This window comes from Primulina eburnea, chromosome 11 (assembly GCF_022965805.1).
Source record: "Primulina eburnea isolate SZY01 chromosome 11, ASM2296580v1, whole genome shotgun sequence".
NCBI classification, from domain to species: Eukaryota; Viridiplantae; Streptophyta; class Magnoliopsida; order Lamiales; family Gesneriaceae; genus Primulina; species Primulina eburnea.
In genome coordinates this window covers 31,002,921-31,007,321 of record NC_133111.1, presented here as the reverse complement: position 1 = coordinate 31,007,321, position 4,401 = coordinate 31,002,921, and the positions used below count along the sequence as shown (strand labels likewise).

Here is a 4,401-nt window from a genome sequence, read left to right as displayed (position 1 = left end):
CTCTCATTTTTGCATTGATCTTGTCATAGTAATTATTGTGATGTATATTGTATGAAAAACATGTATATTTTATAAAAAAGTTTGAGCAAAAATGTTTGAATGGATTTCAAAAACCGAGTCTTCTGTATTTTCGAATGCAAGGAATTTTCGGTCGATTTTCTGGCAAAACTTTCAACATATAAAACGTAAGACATTCCGATACCTTTTTTCGATTTGACAGTAAATTCGTAATTTTTGGATGAGAAACGAGTGCGTTATGATCATTTTCGTGGGACTGCACAAGCCGTAAAATTTATGTGTCATAAAATCCGTCACCCTATGTTATTTCGAATTCTGAGACTTATAGGTTGGTTTTCTGGAAATGTTTTCAACATATGATTTGTAGTAAATAGTGTTATCTTCGATTTGTCATTAAATTCGTATTTTTCTAATAATAAATGAGGGAGATATGATATTTACCGTGACATCGCTCAAGCTGCCAAAATTTGTGCATGTTCTTCTCGTTTTCTCAAGTTTTAGTTGCAGGCTTCATTGTGATCTTCTGAATATTCGCTGTGTTGGTTAAGGCAGCATTTCCAGAGCATTCCAATGAAGCCCTCGACGTTCTTAAGTATGTTCGACTTGCAAAAGAAAATATTTTATTTTTGAGGTATGCTAAATGATTTGTGACGAAATATGAACGGGTTTGGAATTCGGTGAATGTGGCCGAGGACCTCTCCACCCTGGTAAAATATGATCGGGTTTGATCAGGATTGGAAAGCGGTAAAGTATGACATTGGACCAATCCACCCAGTAAAGTATGACCGGAGATCTTATCTATGTGGTTGTGGCCATCCCTGTCAACCCAGTACTGTGGTTTACTCTGATCAAGCGCATTTATGTATGAGTCACTTGCTTTGAAACATATCTGTACGCAAAATGATGTTATGCATGTTCAAGTATGCATGATGCAATTATGTTTATTGATAGGCTCATAATTGTTAGCATTTTTATTTTCATATTTCCCATAATTCCAACCTCCGATATGTTTAATTGACAGATTTTTGTGTAATTTTATTGTAGGAGGAAAATTTACAGTCTTGGAGAAAATTTGAGCTAAAAAGGTGATTTTTATCACATTTGATGTTTCCAAGATAGAATTTGAAAGAGAATGGCCAAACTAGAAGAGGTCCTGAAACAAAGCGTGGCCACGCCTTATGATGATGTTTCAGCTGCCAAAGAAATTGCGAAGAGGATAATTTTATATTTTTGGAATTAATTAAGGTTAATTTCGAGTTAGTGGGCTTTTAGCTTAATTTGTAGACCCAACATTTTCTTTTCAAAATTTTATACCTACTATCCACGTATTGTACGCGGGGCACATGCTTAGATTTCTACAATCACCAATCAACACAACTCACGCACAAGGAGAAGGCGCAAGACCTCCAGTATTTTCCCAACAAAAAAAAATTAGTTTGATTTTCTTTATGTCTTCTTATTTATTCTTTATGGATATTGTAGATCAAACTATGTTAGGCTAATTTTCTTAGTCCGATTCAAGGGATAGTCTACTATTTTAATTTTATCACTGTGAGGTTTTTGCACTTTAATTTATTGTTTTTGTTTGCCCAAGTATTCGTTGATTTATGATTTAATTATATGAATGTTATATGTCAATTAATCTGACAATTTAATTTGATGCATGATTTTCTAATTTAAACCATGAATTCAGTGATCCATAATTGTCATGAAGGATTGGTATGTGATTAGCGCTAGATTAGGTGTTGTGCTATCATAACATATTTAATCTAAATAAATCGACGGAACTAGATCTTTCAATTGCAACTATCTCGGTTGTTAGATTTTAGGATTAACTGTTTTCACAAATCTAAAACGCTATCTTTAATTAATATGGAACGCTATCGTGCCCAGTTGATTATTGGTAAGTTTTGACTGGATGCTGGGTTCGGTCAATTAATTTAGGACAACACAAGAATTTTAGCGGCTATCCCTATTATTCTAAAGTTAATTGCTTGGAATAACATGAATAAATGATTGGTTAACCGATGAACAGTGAATAATTAAATAGTAGAATCCCCTTGAATCAGTATTTTTCTCGTATTAAATTCTTCAATTTATTCTCGTAGATTAATTTTCAATTCTAGATTCAGTATTCTTTCTTGCTTGGTAATTTTAGTGTAGATTATTTTATTTAGTGATTATCAAAACAAACCCCCCTTTTTATTTTTAGTATCAAAAGAAATAAATCTACCGTTCTCTGTGGATTTGACCCTACTCACCATTACACTCGTTTTTATTTAAAAGAGTAGTAATTAATTTGGTGACCAGCGACAGCACACCAAATTTTGGCGCCGTTGCCGGGGAACGGTGCAAGGTTAATTTCTTTGATTATTTTCTATTTTTTATGCCTCGTTCTTCTCGTACAGGTGAACTTGAATACAATCCGAAAATCGAGAAGACAACTAAGAGATTAAGAAAAGAAGCAAGATTAAGACGTGAAAAGCAACCATCATCATCATCATATCCTTGTTTGGACATATCATTGGACTCCGAAGAAGACACTGAAAGAGAATCCAAACTTGATCTTAAGACGGAAAGAAGCGAAAGTGACCAAGAAGAAATGGCAGGACAAGATCAAAGAACACTTAGGGAGTTGGCTAATCCTAATGTTATTCAACAACCATTATGCATTCAATTCTCTACTACTGATGCCACTTTTGAATTAAAATCTGGCTTGATTCATTTATTGCCTACTTTTCGTGGTCTTGCAGGTGAATATCCTCCATAAACATCTGAAAGATATTCATATTGTTTGCACAGCCATGAAACCGCAAGGAATCACAGAGGAACAAATTTCACTGCGAGCTTTTCCATTCTCTTTAGCCGACAAGGCTAAAGATTGGCTCTATTACTTTCCCTCTGGGACGATCAAGACTTGGGATAATATGAAACAACAATTTTTGGAGAAGTTTTTCCCAGCTTCGCGAGCAGCAAACATTAGGAAGGACATTTGTGGGATTAGACAGTTACAAGGAGAGACATTATATGAATATTGGGAGAGATTTAAGCAATTATGTGCCAGTTGCCCTCAACATCAGATTCCAGAACAGCTTTTAGTCCAATATTTCTACGAGGGTCTCTCACTTTTTGATAGGAACATGATTGATGCTGCAAGTGGAGGTGCATTGGTAAACAAAACGCCTCAAGAGGCACGAGCTTTAATCTCCAACATGGCTGCCAATGCACAACAATTCAGTACTAGGCAAGACAACACTCTGCGACAAGTCAATGAGGTAAGTGTTACTCCTATCGATCAAAAGTCAGATTCTTTGACATCTCTTTTGGAAAAGTTGGTTGCAGGACAAGTGCAACAGGTAAAAACTTGTGGTGTATGTGCTATGGTGGGACATCCTATAGATATGTGTCCTTCACTACAAGAAGAAACAACGCAACAAACCAATGCAATTGGTGGATTTCCTGGGCAGCCCCAGCGTCGATATGACCCATATTCTAATAGCTACAATCCAGGATGGAGGGATCACCCAAATTTCAGCTATAAGAATCAAGGAGGCCAACAAGGATATCCACAACAAAATTGGAACAAACAACACGCACCAGAACAAGCATCCAACTCAGGTATGTCTCTAGACGAAATTGTAAAGGCCTTAGCTGAAAACACACAAAAATTTCAACAGGAAACGAGGCCAGCATTCAGAATCTAGGAACCCAGATCACTCAGATCGCTACATCAGTCAACAAGTTGGAAGCTCAGAATTCTGGAAAACTACCGTCGCAAACGGTGGCTAATCCAAAAGAAAATGCAAGTGCCATGGTATTGAGGAGTGGGAAGGAGATCGACCAAAAGAACACTTCACCAACAAGAGATACTGAAGAAAAAAGCACAAATGAAGAGATCGAAGGAAAATCTGAGAAACAAACAAAGGTAAATTCTAAGCCTTTCTCATCTACTATTTCTAATGCGGTTGTTCCTCCATTTCCTTCCAGGTTGGAAAAATCCAAAAAAATAGACTACGAGAAAGAAGTGCTGGAAAACTTTAGAAAGGTGGAGATCAACATTCCTCTTATAGATGCCATCAAACAAATTCCAAGGTATGCTAAATTTTTAAAGGATTTGTGCACTAAGAAAAGGAGGTTAAAAAGTGATGAAAAAGTAAGCATGGGAGAAAGTGTGTCCGCCTTTTTTAAGAAGTCACTGCCAAACAAATGCAAGGATCCATGTATGTTTACAATGCCTTGTGTTATTGGAAATCTGAAAATTGAGCGTGCCATGCTAGATTTAGGTGCATCCATTAATGTCATGCCCTATTCAATATATTGTGCTCTGAATTTGGGTCCCTTAAAAGAAACTAGAGTGGTGATTCAACTAGCTGACCGATCGAA

At 36.3% G+C, this 4,401-nt stretch overlaps 1 non-coding gene across 1 annotated transcript; it reads right to left on the bottom strand.

Annotated features, from left to right (window-relative positions):
- Nucleotides 1-2,993: 2,993 nt before the first annotated feature.
- Nucleotides 2,994-3,100, bottom strand: LOC140806436 (small nucleolar RNA R71). Its single transcript, XR_012112511.1, has one exon. It is a non-coding gene; the product is annotated as a small nucleolar RNA R71 (small nucleolar RNA).
- Between the last annotated feature and the right edge of the window lie 1,301 nt (nt 3,101-4,401).